The following is a 21143-nucleotide window of genomic DNA, read 5'->3' on the forward strand; positions in this document are numbered from 1 at the left end:
TCTTTGGTCTTCTAGGAGCAAGAAAGAATATTGCTTATCTGTGTATAAATCAGCATAAGAAATTTCATTCCGACACAAATGCTAAAACAACTGCCCACCCCCTAAGAAACAGACGTATTTCTTTTATATTTAATAAAATTCTTTCTTTTCCTGAAATGCTAGAAAGTTTCAATCTTGGCTTGCTTTATACTGGCTCACAGCTACTGTTAGGCCTGGTATATTTGCCTTTTTAAAATGGCAACAACATTTTGTATTTTGTGTTATTTTTCCTCTCTCTTTCATGTCCCATCTCTCTTTCTCTCTCTCTCTCTCTCTCTCTCTCTCTCTCTCTCTCTCTCTCTCTCTCCCCCCACCCCTTATCAATTTTATCATACCAAAATCTTTTTTTGGAAGTGTTGATGTCTAAATAGATTTAATAATGTTTATTAGATACACTTCATTTGTTCTTGGTTTATTCATTTCTTCTATTTTAAATACAATTTGGAAATAGAACTATGTAGGTAAAAGTTACACACTTATATATATTGATTATGCAGTTATATAGTAATATATATATGCGTGTGTGTATGTATATATGTATACATACATACGCACATATATGCATATATACACTCACACACACACATATATGCAACTTTAATCACATATATGATTACCTACACAGAGAGGACTTTCAGTAAATTTTAACTTTTATTTTTAAATGTGAGCAAAAAGAGCCGGTAGTGATGGTATCTGAATCTGTTGTCCCAATTATAATCTCACAACTCTGAGCTCCCAACACAGTTGGAAATACCATTTATCTACAGAATTCTTCTGCTGGTGTTTTGCTCCCAGGGAAGCAGAGAAAATAAAGAACTGACTGCCTTTAATGTTTTTGCTTTTTATGTCCATCATAGTGTTCCGCTTTTAGCAAATACCCCCACACATTAAAAGTTTGCTTCATATTTAACCTTAGGAATTTCCTTGGGTAGGCTGGTCCTAAAAACTTGCCCCAGAATTATACAAATGCTGTTAAAACATCTATTTGTGCTTTTCTTTGCTTTCTTTCTTTCTTCTTTTCTTTTTTCCATTTCAACTGAAAGTATACTTACCCTAAAGTGCGCATTTGCATTAGGCATAAATTACTAATGTTGGAAATAAATTTCAGTGCAAATTCATATTGTTCTTGTACATAGTGCTGTGACAGCTTTTTGGAAATCATGTGCACAGGCTCTCCAGGAAATCTCAAATCTATTGTCAGTTTCATGCATTGTGAGATGCTTACTTTGGTGTCCCCCACCCCTTGCTTTTAGGTGAATTTTTTGTCTCTCAGTATTATCCACGCTCTTTGGATCACCCAGGAGTTTCTCTAAGACTCTTCCTCTACTAGGTGACTATGTAATTGAATTTTTGACATATACAAAAATAGTTGTAAAGTAGATAAGAAAGAAAGTACTGTAAATAGATATTTAAAAGAAGGAAACAGATGGCCTCTTTTGTGAAGATGTTCAGATAAAGCCGGAAAATCACAAACAGATGGTTTATACGTATGGGGTAGGTTGATGAGGGAATCCAAGGTTGGTGGGGCGGACTGGACAGAGCTCCGCTTCCTAAAAACCTGCAGTTTGTGGATTGTCAGAGGAAAGCATTACGGACTACATGAACACACAGGTGTGCTATGAAAACTGTGGCACACTGCATTTCTTCTTCCTGGAAACCTCCATTTGCATTTCGTTGGTCCGTCAGTAAATACATAACTGGCACTAAACTGCCGAGGAGGAACATTTTAAATGTGAGGATATAGGGCAGATAAAATACAAATATTGTAATATGTACACAACTAAATTAATGCTGATTTAAGTTTAACTCTCTTTCAATATTGGCTTAACCATGTTTATTTACTTTTCAAATAAAACATTTAGAACATTCAAAATATGCCAGCTCATTTTCATACATATACTTATTTCTAGTTGTGGGGAATATATGGATCTTTTAGGAGAATAAACAGTCCACGAGTTCTCTTGTCCCTCAGGCAGCACTTTCCATGTTAGGCAATTTTCATAACAAACCAGCAGACAAACTTGTGCTTTTGCTTTTTTCATTTTTTAAATAATAACAGTGCTTGAATGATGTAGCTTAAATAATGAAGAATTGTTTAGATTTAAAAGTACCCCCACCCCCACGGTTCTCTTCTTCCTGTTTTAAATCTGTATTCTGACCTTTAGTGGCAACTGCTGTTACCATTTTAGCACATGCTTTCTTCTGTCATTTTCTATGGATTTGAATGTGTATATATATATGTCCAAATTCACATATCTGGATTTTACTTAAACCTTTAATCAGTAATTTCTGCTCACAAGCTTCCCCCGGTTAATAATAGCTTCGAGTTTTACACAGAAATCCAACTCATTTTGATGAAGGACCACATAGTATTGCATAGAATGAAAGTACCATAATCTGTTTGTGGAGTATTTGGCATATTTCCATTAAAAAATATATTACTGAATATGCTTCATTGAACAGATATGAACAGAATTATTTATAATCATGTGCGGAAAAATGAAAGGAGAATTGCTAGGTGAAGACCAAAAACCATACCATTAAATTGTTTTGATAAATGGTGCCAAATTGCATTTAACAAATTACATTTTCACGAAGATTATATGAGAGCACCATAACTCAGTTCCTTACCAAAATTAGATAGTGATCTTCACTCGATTTTACACGTATTAGTTTGTAAAATATGTTAGAATTATTAACAATAATTATAGGGGTACCTGGGTGGCTCAGTTGGGTAAGCGTCCAACTGTGGCTCAGGTCACAATCTCACGGTTCGTGAATTCGAGCCCGACATCGGGCTCTGTGCTGACAGTTCAGAGCCTGGAGCCTTCTTCGGATTCTGTGTCCAGGTCTCTATCTGCCCCTCCCCTGCTTGTACTCTGTCTCTCTCTCTCATTCAAAAATAAACATTAAAAAAATAAAAAACAAAACAAAAACTACAAATAACTATATTTTGAACTGTTAGAAACTTTTACCCTTACACCTGAGCTGAAATTTCCCTTGAACACTGATCCATTTGTCTGGGTTCTACTGCTGGGTATCACAGAAAATATGTCTCTATTGTCTGTATGATAACATTCTCACATCTTAGTGACAACCATGATTTCTTTCTGAAAGGTCGTCTGTCTTCCATGGACTGTCTGTCCCTACTTCCTTTAATCATTTCTTTCTTTAAAAAAACTATTTATTTATTTATTTATTTGAGAGAGAGAGAGAGAGAGAGAGAGAGAGAGCGCGCGCGCAAGCACACGTACACGTAGGGGAGTGGATGGGGCACCTGAGTGGCTCAGTCGGCTAAGCATCCAACTTCAGCTCAGGCCAAGATCTCGGGGTTGGTGAGTTCAGGCCCTGCCTTGGGCTCTGTGCTGACAGCTTGGAGCTTGGAGCCTGCTTTGGATTCTGGGTCTCCCTCTCTCTCTGTCCCTCTCCCGCTCACACCCACTCTCTCTCTATCTCAAACAATAAAGAAACATTTAAAAAAATAAAACAAGCAAGGGAGTGGCAGAGAAAGATAGAGAATCTTAAGCAGGCTCCATGCTCACTGCGGAGCCTGACACAGGGCTAGATCCCACTACTCTGACATTACAACCTGAGCTGAAATCAGGAGTTGGACATTCAACTGACTGAGCCATCCAGGCACCCCCTTTAATCATTTCTAATCAGATTGGCTTTTTATCATTTCCCTGTCTGTTCTCTGTATGCGTTCTGTAGTTCACAGTAGTTTACAGAAGTAGTTGACTCTAGTAGATCACAGAGTCCTAAGTAAAAAGCATCTTCGATATTACCTGTGTTTTCTAGTCTTATATTTACTCATAAAAGGCATTTAAATAATATGGAACAAATTTTAAGGAATCCTATCTTTTTCTTGAGAATTGCTCTATATATTCATGCATGTTACTTGTACAATTTGGACAAGAAAACTGATACTCAGGGCTATGCTCTTTCTACCCCTAAAACACACAACCCCCTAAAAGCTTGCTGTCTTAGTTACACATAGTGATTAAGATCACCAGATTTTATTTCAGTGCTACTTTGACCTTTGGAAATACAACTATCATACTACCCATCCTTTTGGTTTCTTCCAAGGCTACTGCTACTTCCCTCCTCTCTCTCTCTCTCTCTCTCTCTCTTTCCCCCTATATATCTATATCTATATCTATATCTATATCTATATCTATATCTATATCTATATCTATCTATATCTATATCTATATATCTATATCTATATCTATCTATATCTATCTATCTCTATCTCTATCTCTATCTCTATCTCTATCTATCTATCTATCTATATCTATTTTAATGCTTATTTATTTTTGAGAAACAGAGAGACACAGAGCATGAGTGGGGGAGGGTCAGAGAGAGAGAGGGAGAAACAGAATCCAAAGCAGGCTCCAGGCTCTGAGCTGTCAGCACAGAGTCCAACATAGGGCTTGAACCCACAAACCATGAGATCATGACCTGAGCCAAAGTGGGACACTTAACTGACTGAGCCACCCAGGCACCCCTTTCCTCCCATATTTTTTTCCACTAAGCTCCATACTCTTTATGGTCTGTATCATGATAGGCTACTGTAATTAATTTCTCTGGCTTCTAGAAGAGAACAGATTTATTTTCTGTTTCATTTAGATGTGCTTTATCCCAGGGTAACACAACTTTTGAAAATATAGATTTGGTTGATTTATTTGAAGATGAGATTCATAATTCTTTGCAGCAATATGCCTGATTCTAATTTTTAAAACTCTTTCATTTCAGAAGATTCCAGTTGTATTTTAAAACAGATTTTAGGTTCACCAGACATTTTAAGGAGAGTCTTCTTTGAGTCAAGCATTGTACTAGGAAATTTGACTATGCTCTGTTTTGTTAGTAAAACTTATTAAGTGTATGGAAGTGATTTAAGTCTAAGATTTAAGTCTGAATCTTTCAAAAAGAATATAGTACTTTATACTGTTTTCCCATTACAATCTACTTAGACACATTACCTCAAGCGATAACACAATATGGTAGAATACTAATATTTCCATTTTTAAAAAGAAAATTTGTTACAGATGCTGATGTCCTTGCCACTGTTTCACACTTACCTGGGCTAGTTTCCTGTGTTTTTCTTTCTCTTTGGCTTCCAACAGAGTGCCAAATTCTTTCTTAGTTTTAATTGCCTTATTCTAGGAGTCTCTGAAATTAAAAGAAGCAGCGACTCTTCCTTGGTTATTGGTGTGCTAGGTTCATATTATTTTTTTAAAAGAATATATTTTACTGAGCTTTGCAGCTTCTTTGAGGCTTTCTTCCCCCAGTAAGTGAGGAAAGGAAGCCTACCTGCCATTTTTTTGCCCAACTTAATCTTATATTTCCATGAAGTTGGCTTATTTTCAGTGTTTATTTTGTTTACCGCACATTCTGTAAATCTTTATTAAATGCATGAATTTAGGACTTCTGTATTATATAAGTCATTGTACACATGGCCTCTAATTGGTCTACATATACATTTTTATCACCTCAGACTCCAGTATTTTGATAGCACTTATTGAATATTCATTTGATTATAAGCAATAATATTTTGAATAATATTTTTGATTTAAAACTTTGTACATTGGGAGAAAACATGAATATGCTTAAATACCAACCATTTTATTTCTTCTGATATATCTTTGTCTGCATTGATATAGACCATATCCCTATAAATTCTAATAGCTACATACTATCTTTTGCTTAAAAGTTTTGTAATTGTTGAACTTCATAGTTGATGTTTTAAAACAGGAACTTCCCTAAGTTTTCCATTTTCATTATAGGTAAAGAGTTATACATACTTTTCATCTTTACTTATTGTTTGTAGTTCCAAAGATGTAAATTTGTTATTCGTATAACAACAAACTTGTGTGTGACTAACGTATATGGTTTTTACACATTTTCAACAGTGGTACTGTCCTTCAAGCTTTTAAGACAGAGGATAGTTTGTATCGTTAACACCTCTCCTCCACCCCCCCCCCTTTTATTTGTAATTTTTATAATGCTTTCAATAAGTAAAAACTGGTATAAATATGTCTAAAGACACTCGTTGGTTTTTTTTCTACTACCACTTGTGAATGGTGCTGTGGCCATTTTCAAAGAGTGGGGTCTCCCATTCAGTTAGCACATTTGTCCTCGCTTGTTTCCCTAATTGTCATTCCTTCATTGACAGAATTTCTTGTTTCTTCTGGTACCTTCATTAACCACAAGTTGAATCATTCTGTTTTCGAATACTTTTGCATGAATAAATTACACAATTGATTTAGCCAAGGCCCAGTTTACCCTTCTAATAAACATTTTGTGTAGCAGAGTATTTTTTCCTTGCCACCTCAATTTTGATTTCTGCAAATACCTATGCTATTTTTCCTGAAGTTTCTTAGTTTGACCACAGGGTTTATTTATTATTTCATATTATATTTTTAGTGATCATTTTTTTCTTTATTTACTCATGGGTTTTTGTTTTTGTTTCCTTGTTCTTTTTAAAAATAGTTCCTCCAGTGTGTATATCTTTGACAACATTTTTTCATTTCTTCATTCTTTTTTTGTGTGTGTTGTTGTTTTTATTTGATTCTGACATTTCCCTCCTTAATTTGTCAATAATTTTTGAAGTTTCTAGCTAATACTTACTATTTTCCCTCAGTGTATGATTATTTTTCATATTATTTTCTTGAGTTCATTTAGGGAGTGGCAAAATGTACCCTGTTTGTATGAATATTACGTGTCTTTCAAATGCAGTAGAATTTATACTTATTACTAGTTTTCCTTTCCTATAAACACTGGCAATGGAATGAAATCAGACATCTGTTTCTTTCACTATCATTGTACTTAGGAATTGGCAGAACAGTTTGGTTGAAAAATTTCTAAATATGATCACAGTACTTTATCGATTTTCATCTTTTTTAAAATAACAGCATGTATGTAGATTACATTTGCCCTTTAATCATGTGTTTGTGGTTCAAGTAGATTTATCGGGACTTAGATGTTCTGAGGAAAGATTCCATTTGTCAGTCTAATATAGAAGAAAGGAGGTTAAACTATAGTTAGGAAAGTGTCTTCCATACCCAGTGTCACATGCATTCTTTCTGGTTTCAGGATTGTTTTAAATCTTTAAAGTGGAGATTTTAGTATTATTCCCTCCAGGTTACAATAGGGGGCAGCTGGTAGAATCAATTGAAATAATAATGTAAAACATTTTACTTCATGGCTCGTCTACTATTAGTATTATATTGATCTTATTATATAAGTAGATAAACTATGTTATATATATATATATATAATTTTCTTACAATGAGAAAACAAACATGCAGTGGGTAGCTGATGTTTGTGAGGTATAATTTTCTAAGTTTGTGGTCTTGAATGATTCCTCTGATCATGCATGTAGATGGAAATGCAAATGTCATCTATTCTTTCAATAGAGTACCCAGGCTTCTGTAACTTCGGGAGAACTCTCCAATAATTATCAGCTTTCTAATTCACCTTCAAAGTAACAATATATTAAGCTATTATCATATTAAATTTTTCTCCATAAGAATTGTTCACATGAGTTCCTGAACCAAAATGGTCTTTGATTTTGTCTTGCTTTCAATGTGAACTGGTCTAGGGGTCAGAGATTAATTGCCAACAATGTTCCTAAAAAAGCTATGAAAATGATTTTAAGCAAAATATGCCACTTAATACAGCAGGTCTTTGCTCTTTGTGATACCAAATGTCCATTTGGAATAATGTTTCTCCCCACTCAGTTAGCCAAAGATTTTGGTATGCTCTATAGATACCTCAATGTTAACATGGCCAAAAAGTACCTTGAAATCTCTCTCTCCCCCCCAAACTGCTTTCCCTCCATTATTTTTAATTTTGGTTACAATATACGTATTCACTCACTTTTTCTTTCTTTTTTTTTAATCTTTCTTTTTATTTTTGAGAGAGAGAGAGACAGAGCCTGAGTGGGAGAGCAACAGAGAGGAAGACACCGAATCCAAAGCAGGCTGCAGGCACTGAGCTGTCAGCACAGGGCCTGATGTGGGGCTCAAACTCATGAACTGTGAGTTTGTGACCTGAGCCGAAGTCGGATGCTCAATCGACTGAGTCACCCAGGCACCCCTATCCACTCACTTCTTCAAGCTTCTGTTACTTATTCCTACAAATCTTTTTTTGTTTTTTGTGGTTTTTTGGTCTAATTTCAAGTACTTCTCAAATCTGATCTTTTCTCTCTTTGCTCTTTGTAAATGCTTTATTTTAGGTAGACTTTATCTTTTACCTGGACTATATCTGACCATCCTGACTAATCTCCCCATCCTCAGTGCTTCCCTAGCCTTCCATCCCTGGATGTTTCATTCTGTTCTCTACATAGTTCCTTGAATTACTTTTCCTTTATATTGTGACATCACTTTTCTACACTCAGGTCTTCCAATGCAAGATCATTAGCCATTAGGGAAATGACAATTAAAGCTACAATAACGTACCACTGCACATTTATTAGAATGGGAAAACATAGTGGCAGTATGTGCTGGCAAGGATGTGAAACTATGGAACCTCTCCTACGTTGCTAGTGGGAACGTAAACCCATTCTGAAAAGTAGTTTGTCAGTCTTTTATAAAGTTAATCATACATGTACCATATGACATAGCAGTTATGTTCTTGGGTATTTATCTCAAAGAAGGAAAACTTACATTCACACGAAAACCTCTATGCACAAATTCATTGCAGTTCCAAACTGGAACAACACAATTTGCTTTCACTGGGTGAATGGACAAGTAAACTGTGGCACATCATTACAACAGAATACTACTCAACAATAAAAAGAAACTATTGATACACACAGTGACTTGAGTATACCTCAAGACACTATGTTACGTGGGGGGAAAAAGCCAATCTCAATAGTTTACTTACTGTATAATTCCGTTTATATAAAGATCTCAAAGTGAGGGACACCCGGGTGGCTCAGTCAGTTGAGTGTCCGACTTTGGCTCAGGTCATGATCTCACAGTTTGTGAGTTCGAGCCCCGCATTGGGCCCTGTGCTGACAGCTCGGAGCCTGGAGCCTTCTTCGGATCTGTGTCTCCCTCTCTCTCTCTGCCCTTCCTCTGCTCATGCTCTGTCTCTCTCAAAAATAAATAGACGTTAGAAAAAATCTCAAAGTGAAAATTGTAGTGATGGAGAACCTATCGGTGATTGCTAGACATCAATGGTTTTGTGAGGGAGAGGTGTGATTATTAAGGGATAGTACTAGGAATTTTCTTTATGATGATGGAACAGTTCTGTATACTGATTGTGGTGATTATTATTTTTTTTTTATGAATCTTTATGTGTGATAGAATTGCACAGAACTATACACTGAGGGAAGAAAAGATTCCTTTAAAAGCTGATGAAATCCAAAATTAGGTCTGCAATCTGGTTAGTAATATTGTACCACTGTTCATTTCCTGTTTTGGGCAGTGTCCTTTTGTCACACAGGTACATGGGAATCTCGACTATTTTAAAAGTTGTTCATCTTTAGCTATTTCAAAACAAACTTTAAAAAGGGGAGTAGGGAGACTCCTGATTCCTCAAGGCCAAGATAGGTAAAATCCAAACTCTTACCAAAGCATACAATGTAAATGCAAATTATTTTTAACTTCTTTAAACATCATTCCTCTTCATTCTTGCCAGTAGTTTATTTCTTACCAGTTCTGGAATCCTCACAGGTATGCATGGAATTCCTTATTCCCTCCTTTCAGTGGCAGATTCTGACTTATCTTCTAATACCTGGGCCATACTCCTTCCCTATAGCCTTTTTCAAACCTGAAGGGCTGTTGCTACTCTGTGATTATATCACAGTGGGTCATACTTCTACCTGAGAACTTATCAAGTTTGCTGGGTTTTTGTTGTTGTTGTTGTTGTTGTTTTGTTTTGTTTTGTTTTGTTTTGTTTCTGTTTATGCATTGGGTTGGCTCCCTTAGACAGTGAGCTCAGGTGGTGTTTGTTCTTCAGGTTCAGTCCAGAGGAGACTCCAGGTTAGTCCGATGAATTTATAAACACAATATGTAACTGATTTCATTATTTGGCTCCATATAAATGAATGTTTACTGTGTTTTCTTTCTTTCTTTCTTTCTTTCTTTCTTTCTTTCTTTCTTTCTTTCTTTCTTTCTTTCTTTCTATCAAACTGTTACCCTTAGACTTTGTTAATAGAAATATTTTTATTTTCTCCCACCCACGATGAGTTTCTACTTTGCATTGTTGTTTCTGACCTCCTTATTCTGGTCATATTAGCAGAACTTCAGTGTTTTTCAACTATATTTTTAAAAGCGACCTTCGTGGAACTAATAAACACTAATACCATCTGTGCTTTTCTATAGCCCAGGGAAATTCTATCTACAGTTACAGTACATTTTTGAATAGAGTTAGAAATATCTACAGTTCCCTTGGAGTCCATAACATTTTATTTGCCAGATATTATGTCCATGGCATCTAATGCCTGCTGTTATGTGCCATTATAGCCACAATTTAAAAAACATTTGTTTTATATATAAGCTCTTAGGTCAAGATCTCAGCAAGTCATTTTATATTATGTTGTTTTCATATGATAGAATCATTTTCTAGAAATGATACTAGTGACAACATGAATAACAATAGTATTTGGCCATAGAAAACACAAGCAGAAAAAATAAACTTTGCATGAAGCAACTTACGCATTAAGTTGGACGTCACAATTAGTAATATTATGTTGACACTTACTAATTCCAACGTTTTATTGAACCTAGTTCCCAAATATTTTCTCTTATTCTTCCTATCATCAGAGAGCCAAGGTCTGTCCTTCCTTCTGTAATAACTTTTTTAGTTGACTATGGACAATAGGGAGTTTTAATCACAACAATATGATTCATAGACTTTCCAGTAACATCCCAGCCTAATTCTATACCTTATATTACAAGGTTCTGTGTGAAGGCTTTGGCTGCCTTTCCAACCCCATTATGTATCCTCTGTTTGCCTGTTAAACTTCAGATTCATTGTTTTTTTTGTTTTTTTGTTGTTGTTGTTGTTCCTCCAACCGTCCAAGCTTGTGTTGGCTTTGGGACTTTATACTAGCTGTTTTCTCTGCTCGGAATATGGCTTATGTAGGTCTCCACACATGACTTTTTCTCGTCATTCAGACCTTAGTTTAAATGTCATTTTCCCAGAGAGACCTATTCAACTCAATGTAGCCTTATCATGGCATGCCAGAGCCATCTTAGAACAGCTCACTAGGGCTGATCGTGCACATCTCTTTCCATCTCTCTATTCGGGGATGTCATATTGTAGCTTGAAATCAGCCATGCTGGGATTACTTACACAACAGGGAATGGCAAACACTACAACCAAGGGTTTGTTTGATTGTTTGTTTGTGATAATTGATTTTTGAACATTTACCGACATACCATTGCCTACTCTACCTAACGGTATTTAAATTCTTTGTACTTATTATAATCATTTGTCTTCTAAAAAATTCTGTATGTATGTCTGTCTATTTCTGGTAGAATATAAGCATTATGAGAACTGATCCACTGCTCTCTTCCCAGTGACTGGAATAGCACTTTCCATATGACAGGTGCACAGCAAATATTTATTGAATGAGAGAATCATCAGGCTAGATTTTTCTTTTGTTCAATAATGATGATTTTACTAATACTTAACATCCAGTACTTGATAATTTTTATATAAAACATATTCCTCTGTGAATGATTTGCTCAACTAATGTTATACATATAGTATGTGTATATGTGCAATATTATTAGTTTCTTTCAACTGAAGTCAAACATCCATTTCAGGATGGCTAGTTAGATCTGCTTTATCCTTGCATATGAACTCAACTCAGATGAGAGAACTTTTAAATCCTTAAATCATCTAAGAAATCTCTCCAATTCTTTCATGTCAAGGTTAATAATTAAATGTTTAATACCTCTTTAAGCTATTAAGCTAGTAATAAAAATGCAATATTTTAACCCAATTTACTCGATTAAAGAACAATCCCAGATGTTATTTAACATGAAGAATTGCAGTGGTCTGCATTTCATTAAAATTCGAGCACTAGAAACAGAATTTTCAACATATTATGTGAAGAAGTTCATTTCACTCTTTTCAGTAAGGGAATATTATCTTCATTTTCCAAAAAGCATGTCGAGTATCATTAGATGCTGATTATACCTCATACGAATCATTGCCTTTTTTTCTGCATAGCTGAAAAACATAGTTAATAAATAGCCCATTATCAACTAATTTTTTAAAAAATTTTTAAAGTTTATTTATTTATTTTGAGACACAGAGATAGATTGTGAGCAGGGGAGGGGCAGAGACAGAGGGAGACTCAGAATCCGAAGCAGGATCCAGGCTCCAAGCTGTCAGCACAGAGCCCGACGTGGGGCTCGAGCTCACGACTCACTACATCATGACCCGAGCCTAAGTCGGACACTTAACCTACTGAGCCACCCAGGAGCCCCTCAACTAAAATTTACTTGCAGACTATTCTTCTTTCTTTGACTAGATTTTTAAAATTTATTTCCTTTTTTCTTCAAAAATGATCATTTCCTTGGTTTTAAAATCAGTCACACAGAAAATTGATTTGGAATGCTATAGGTATAATTGTGTCTGAAAATTTATGTTTACATTAATAAAGAACATATAAAATATTCTTTGTTTTTGTATTCAACATTTCTTTATTGAGAGACAGAGAAAGAGCATGAGTGGGGGAGGGGCAGAGAGAGAGAGGGAGACACAGAATCTGAAGCAGGCTCCAGGTTCCCAGCTATCGGCACAGAGCCCGACCTGGGGCTCGAACTCACAAACCACAAGATCATGAACTGAGCAGAAGTCAGATACTTAACTGAGATACTCAAGTGCCCCTAAAATATTATTCTTTATTGTAGCTCTCTTCAGTTTTACTAAAAGGATATGTGAGCATGGTTAATAATGTAGCAAAGGCCAAATTTTTCTTTAGGCATATTGCTAAGACCTCCCAGTGTCTTCCGCTCTCATTATAGGCAGAGTCAATGTGTTGTTTTTTTTTAAATAAAAAAAATTGAATAATAAAATCATTTGATCATTTTAGGATTATAAAGAAAAAAATTATTGACAGTCAGACCTAGATTAAGATCCCACTAAAGAGCTAGTTCACCTTTTGCGTTGTTAAATACCGCCAAAGTATGGTGTTGTTAAAGTGAACACACATGATATTACTTCGTGTTATTTAGTGTGCACAGAACTAGAGCTGCACTCCAATGTTAAAACTGCCTTTGGCTCCTAAGACCTGGATTAGCTGAAAAAGTAAGACAGAGACTAAATAACATTAGGGTTTTACTGTTAAGTTTCTGATGAAGTTGTTTACCTTTCCTTTTTAGGTCCATGATTGCTCAAGTGTATTTCTTACCTCAGGCACTAGGAATAGTGAATGTCACTTGGAAACCATTGTTCCTCGTGGCCAAGCAACCACAGCACAAAGCTGCAAAAATTTACTGAGCCTTTGTTTAGTAATGCACTCTGATAGAAGTGAGCTGTAGAGAGTTCACCAAGAACTGGGCGGGTCCTCTGCCAAGGGACCAAAAAACCATCTAGTTTAGAGGTGACGATTCACACGGATAATAAAGAAGGGAGGAAGGAGAAGATCAGTGATAAAGAAGAAGGAATAGAACAGTAAAAATATTTAGAGGACCATTATGTGAATATGCTGCAAACAGGGGTTCCTAACAAGGAAGAGAGAAAAATGTGACAGAAGCTGTTTGTTGAATGGATTTTACAACTTTGTTGTAAAGCAAGGCTGGGTCTGGATTTGAACTTTTGTAAAATCAGGAATAAAGGAATGAATACCTTCCATGGAATGTATTCATGGAATATATTCCTTAAGAAACCACCAGCGCCTGTGAGTGGAGGACTAGAATGGAGAAGAAACTGCTGGCCGGGATGTGGACTGGAAGAATAGCAGAGAAAAGGGAGTGGTGGATGTGGGAGGAATTATCAAGAAATAAAGCAAGAATGGGGCAGCTGGGTGGCTCAGTCAGATGGGTGTCTGACTCTCGGTTTCGGCTCAGGTCATGGTCACAGTTTCATGAGTTTGAGCCCCATGTTGGTTTCTGTGGTAACAGCACAGAGCCTTGCTTGGGATTCTCTCTCTCCCTCTCTCTCTCTCTCTGCCCCTCCCCTGCTGTCTCTGTCTCTTTCAAAAATAAATAAATCAACAAACTAAAAAAAAAAAAAAAATTAAAGCAAGAATCTCCAATTTCAGTGAATAATATGCTGGGGTACCCAAGGCAGAGCAAGAGGCCAATATAGTTTTGAGGATTCATTACCAGCTTAGGATTGACCTTAAATGACAACTAAAATACAAAATACAAAAATGTAGGTGGATGAGGAGAAGATCTTCCTCAGACAGATATGTGTTCAATTTAAGTTGGTGAAGGTACACTCCAGTGACATAGGTTTTCTAGTCTACCACAATTGGGATCAACATGTTTAAGATTTAAAAATTGTTTCAGTAATAATTTTTTTTGTAGCTGTAGAAAAGAAGTAACCTCCTTAAGAAAACTCAATTTCCAGAGCATATAGTGATAAAACCGTTTCTTCAAAAAGTCATAATTCATATTTTGATAATTAAAGGCCTCCGAAAAATTATTGTGATTTAATGTACACTGGCTATGTGGCCTGGCTATGTCATTGGTTTCCAGATTTTGGAGTCAGCTAATATTCAGTTGCATTTATATAACTGATTTTTCTATAAGATTGTTTAATAAGGATTGTGCTACAGGACTACCCAATTGCAACCTTACAGGGATTATTACAATCTTTAGATTATTTACTGTTTTGTGATGAGTAGTTTGTCAATGGTTTGTAAAATTTTGATCACATACCCTTGTTAGTAACAGAATTTGAGCATGTGGACTCTTAATACTGTACTTGTTTATAATGATATATATGGACATTATTTTTCTTTCAACTTTTTGTTTTGTTTTGTTTTGTTTTGTTTTTATTTATTTTTGGGACAGAGAGAGAGACAGAGCATGAACGGGGGAGGGGCAGAGAGAGAGGGAGACACAGAATCGGAAACAGGCTCCAGGCTCCGAGCCATCAGCCCAGAGCCTGACGCGGGGCTCGAACTCACGGACCGCGAGATCGTGACCTGGCTGAAGTCGGCTGCTTAACCGACTGCGCCACCCAGGCGCCCCGGACATTATTTTTCTAATATATGCAATTTATATTTTTTAATGTTTATTTTTGAGAGAGAGAGACAGAGTGCAAGGAGGGGAGGGGCAGAGAGAGAGAGAGAGAGGGAGACACCGATTCTGAAACAGGCTCCAGGCTCTGAGCTGTCAGCACAGAGCCTGACGCAGCGCTCGAAATCGGGAATATTTGAGATCATGACCTAGGCCAAAGTTGGATGCTTAACCAACTGAGCCACCCAGGTTCCCCTCAAATTTAAAAATATCTACTAAAAATTTGACAAAATAGCTAGATATAAACAGAATTTTTAACATGGAATTTCTACCCTTATGGATTTTTTTTATGTGTATCACATTTGGAGACACTGAGTTTTATTTGGCATTATTCAAATAAGGACTGTTTATTCATTTAGTTGTTGCAAAAGTCTAGGAAATATAACACAGAGGTTCCCTTCTTTCTAGAGCATAACTAACTTCAGCATGCCATCAAAGAAATGTTTACCTCTGCAACAACAGTGATTATTTCTTGTATTAACGAGATATTACCCAGTTTCACTTTGTATGTTAGGTATCCATTAGAATAAGTCATTGCAGGCTAACATTTTTATGTATTGAGTGTAGTGGATGTTTGCCATTTTTTTCCTGTAAATAACTATTATTCTTTCCTCTGGCTAACTATTCCTTTCCTGTTCTATGTGATTCTGATGAGCTGTCAATCCTAGGACCCTGCCCTTCTAGCTTACTATGTTTTTTGGCACAATGTATGCATTCAATAAATGATTGTAACTATTACTATTGTTGTGGTTACAGTTACTTACTAGGATATATTGACAGTCCCATATTTAGTCTGTTCAATAAACCGTGAGTCAGCAAACTGTGTCTATAAAGGGGTACATGTCTGTACTTTAGTTTTATGTTATGTTCTCTGTCACCACTACTTGCCTTTGCAGTTGTAGCCACAAGCAACCATACACAATACATAAATGAATGAATGTGGCTGTGTTCTAATAAAACTTCATTTGTGAGAACAGGAGGTGGATTGGATTGGATTGCCAATCCCTAGAATAAAGGATGTAAATTTTACTGAATGTCAGTATGTACAAGTATATAGTATGTGAATACGTAAATAACCATACATGTGTACCTGAAACCATTAACAACTTTCACATATAAATACTGTTTGTTTTCTGATATTAGTCATCAGTCCCGACCTCACAGGCTAAAGAATAGAAGAACAGGTAAATACCTGGTTTTGTTTACTAATATCTCCTCTGTTTTCATGGCTTGTTTCATTATGATTCACTGATTGTGTTTTGTGCTTCATATTATATGTATGTGCAACCATTATCTGGCATATATCTTAGAATATTAACTTTTCTTAACTACCATGGTACCATAAGTTCTATAGAATTTCTTTTCTTTTTTAAAGTTTTTATTTAAATTCCAGTTAGTTAACATACAGTGCAATCTTAGTTTAAAATTTCTTTACTTAAGATAAGAATACCACCCTACTTTCAGGAAGAGGATCTTGTAGTTCACTCACCTTTACCTGTAAGAATTTTTCTTAAGGGTCTATGAAGGTGCCCATCCCACCTCTCATATCTCTCTTTACAACCTTATCCCACAAAGAGCCAAAACAACGTGGATTGTCTTATGGCCTCTTAGGGTCTTTCTGATAAATATCTTATTCCCCACCATTTTTTTTTAAATTTACAGTGTAATGCTGTATTTTAATTTCTGTTTAATAAAAAGTGAAAAAGATAGTAGCATGTTTTTAGTATTACAAAATATATTCCGTCTACATAAATTTTTCTCCACATGTCGTTCCTTCTTTCAGTGAGTCTTCAAGTCATTTATTTCATTATGCATATAGACCTATTTTATAAGAACATTCTTTCCCAGTCCTTGAAATAAATGCTTAGCCAGGTATTCTTCAGTTGTACTAGGAGGAGTAGCTATCTGCTTTCTGTCATCATAGACCAATTACGGCTCCTATTCCAACTTCATTTATTAATACTGAATCATGGATGCAGCTCAGAATCCTTTGTCTGCAATTTTGTCTCCAAACTGGTGTTTAATTGTCTACAGGACCAAAAAAAAAAAAAAAAAAAAAAGAAAAGAAAAGAAAAGAAAAAAATGTGGATGTATTTTGTGGCTAAAGGCAAACTCATTGATTCTCATCTCAGAAAACAATTATGGACATGGCTTGTTTCCTTAATACATTATTTCTTATGTGTATAGTAATCAAGAACAGGGACACAAACAAAAATGCGATTGTTACTACTGGGTGATATGTTACGTGATTTTCTCTTTCTTTTGATATAATTAATTGTCAAATCAAACCTTATGTAATGGGGGAAATGTTCTTAATGGGAGTACGTATTAAATTGTAGGAAACTAATGATGGCAGCATCTTTGTCACTCTTTCCATGGAAAGATGTGGTTTATTCCCTTTCTCTTTGAACCTGACTTGACTTTGTGGCTATGTCACCAGTATAATGTAGTAGAAGTGACACTGTGCCAGTTCTAAAAGAACCATCAGGTCTCATTTCATCTTGCTTGGGATGCTTGCTCTAGAGTGAGTAAACTGCCATATAGGATGTGAATACCCTAAAGTCACCAGGCTATGAGGAATCCCAATCCGGTCGCAGCCTTATTGTACTTAAATATTATGCATTTTATTGTTCTTTCAATTTTTAAAAAGTTTGTACATTGTTTTTAATTTTTGAGAGAGAGAGAGAAACAGAGTGTAAGTGGACGAGGGACAGAGAAGAGGGAGATCAGTATCCCAAGCCAGCTTCAGGCTCCAAGCTGCTAGCACAGAGCTGGACGCAGGGCTAGAACCCGCAAACTGTAAGATCCTGACCTGAGCGAAAGTCAGAGGCTTAACCGACTGAGTCACACAGGCACCCCAAACATTATGCATTTTCAGATGCTATCTTAAAAAAGAACAAGTTAACTTATTTCTTCTTGTTATTTTTTACAGAAAACATTGAGTGCAGTTAAAGATATAGAGATCACAGGTAGTATTTTTGCCTAGAAGAAATCCTTATTGTGATTAGAATGTGGGAGACAGAAGTGAGCACACCAAAGTAATAAGATATTATAGGAAATATAACTGAAAAATGTGCAGTGTACAAGTTGGAACACTAAGCAAGAAATGCTAATTCTATGTAGAGGCATGGTATCTGGTATACTCTTTGCATATTATTATTATTAATATTTTATATTTTATTTGTAATTTTGTTATCAATAGTAAAAGCAACTCTCCATATACTGAGCAGGCTTCCAATGCTAGACATTATGTTAGTGGTATACTGCATTGTTTCTACCTGAGAAAGGGACAAGGGATTATGAGTGGTATATTTCTAACTATTTTCATTCCAAACTAATTATCTCAAAGTAGTATGACACTTAAATAGTTCAGTTTCTCAGGGCAAGGGAAGGACTCATTTATAAAATGGGTTATCTCTTCAAAAACAAACTTAGTGATGACTAGTTCCCTAGCATGTTATATAGGAAGACAGAAATATTTACGTTTCATCTTTGACCTCTGGATACTAACTTACAAAGAACAACATTGTCTTCCAACAAAAACCTCTATTATTCTTCTTACTGATAGAGATTCCTATTGAATGAACTTGTCTCATTAAGGCAGTTCTTATAATAACCTACAGCAAATGCTAACAAATGTCTCTGAATAGAATCTCTCTTCTGAACAGCCTTACTGAAGGGGATAATTGTCTGTGTGGAGATGAGAGTATTGGGAATGTAACTTTTAAAATATTTGAAAATAATTTGAACGTGTTAGTTTTTGAAATTTCACTCCAAATTTGCTTTCCTTATTTTCTCATGGATAATGCACATAAAAATCTTTGGCCTGTCACTTTGGGAAATTATGTCAAAGTTGGAATAAGCAGTCTGAATTCAGTGTGTCTTGCTTAAATTAATTTATTTCATTCATGGGGTTTAGTTCCAAATCCACCACTTTCTAGGAATGTGATCTCATGATTCATTTGCCTTTCTCATATGCACCTCATGCAGATCAAAGGATATAATGCGTGTGGTTTTCAAAGTCGTTTTGGCAAGGGCACTCATTCTTTAAATCACTGCTTACTCAGAAGCCCCTAAGTAACCACAGGGTCACTTGAAGGAGGGCTGATCAATACAGTTTTATATTTTAATGTATAATAAGAAGCTTTGCAACAATATAAAAATTATTGTTTTCTTGGTACATACCAAAGAAGAAACGTTACGTTTGGTTATACTTGTCTTTCATCTTTTCTTCACACAATACTAGCTAACTTCAGTTCCTACATATGGAACAGATTTCAAAATTCTGTATTAAATAGATGTCTAATTAAACATTTTAAATTTAGAAACATCCCATAGAAGGGAGAAATTAATAGATATAGGATGAACTAATGAACTAATGAACATGAATGTGTTAGGTAGCACATCAGATTCACATGTTACACAAAGGAAGGGTCTCATTGCCAGATAAGTTTGAGAGACACCATTGATTAAGAAGTCAAAAAGATTTCTTTATTGCAGGACTTCTCAGAGCCTTGGGTATTGATATACATCGTGCTACTCTTGGCTAAAGAGTAATATTCTCCAAAGTTAGGTGGCAAACCAGTGAACTCTGGGAAAGATGGAAATGTGTTCTATTTATCATTTTATCTTCAATGCCTCCTGTAATTTCTGACACTTAATTGATACTCAGTACATAAGAGTTGATTAAATTGAAATAATACCCGAGTTTTAGTTCCTGTGCCACGACGAAGTAGTTTCTTGACAGAAGTGCATTACCTCTTTTCTCTGGTGCCTTTTCTGTTATATAAGAGACTTTAAAAAAGAATCAAAGCAAGCATGAGACAAACAAATAAAAACCTGAGGCTGTGGCCGGTTGAATGGCTGAAACTTTTTTTCTGATCTAAACTTTTTTTATATTCTCAGATCTAGAGAAGAGAGTTGCATGCTCAAGTGGGCAAGTTGTGTCCCATATAGGAAGAAAAATATGTTTAACTGTCAGTGTCTCACCCCATCTGTGTTATTATTTCTTACTGCTTTCTGTGTAAGTTAAGCTTAAAATATACTTGTTCACTTCTAATGGGCTTCATTCTGGAAAGGATATTTTGTTGAATTTCATTTTTAAGCTTATTCCAAATAAATTACATTTTTTTCCTCTGTGAGTTCATTACAATTGAAAGTAAATGTAGGAAGAAATTGTTTACTGTTACTGACACTTACATACCAGGTGCTATTCTAAAAATACTACATCTATCATAATATCTAATTTTATTTAATTATCCTAATATTGCATGAGATAGATATTACTGCATTTATATTCTTGATGAGAATAAATTTGAAGATCACAAACACTAAGGAATTTTTCCAAAGACACACAACTGGAGATTTACAGAGTTGAGATGTAGATTCAGTTTTATCCTGACTCAAAAATCACATGCCCTTAAGTAATAAATAATTAGAAATTTGAAGTAAAAAATAAAAATTCCTCTCCCTTCCTGGCTTTGTTAGGACTTCATTACTCAGACATCAATGGAAAGAAGAAAATGCTTCCTATATCTCACCTCATCAAGAATTTGTATACTATCCTAGTTTTACCTCTAAAGTGATGGATGAATTCAAATAGACAGAAGGTGAGGGATTGGGATATTAATATCTGAGGTCTCAAACGATTTTCTCCCTCCTATGACAGTATTGAATGAGCTTAAACTAATGTTAGCATCAGGATCTTCAAAACATCATTCATTGTGGGGAAAAGAGAATCAATACTAACATTAGGATCTTCCCTCTTACTTAAAGCTTTAATTCACTTCTGTGTACAACTTACATAGCCAAAACAGCTAATAAATTTCATTTAATAATATTGCCTATGAATTTTATGTATTCATATTTTATTGTCCCATCAGGCACTAC

At 35.5% G+C, this 21143-nt stretch overlaps 1 long non-coding RNA gene across 2 annotated transcripts in view; it reads left to right on the plus strand.

Moving 5' to 3' along the window:
• Nucleotides 1-21143, plus strand: part of LOC123383759 — a 105270-nt gene that overhangs the window by 57543 nt on the left and 26584 nt on the right. The window lies entirely within an intron of this gene.

This window comes from Felis catus, chromosome A2 (genome assembly GCF_018350175.1).
Source record: "Felis catus isolate Fca126 chromosome A2, F.catus_Fca126_mat1.0, whole genome shotgun sequence".
Lineage (NCBI taxonomy): Eukaryota > Metazoa > Chordata > Mammalia > Carnivora > Felidae > Felis > Felis catus.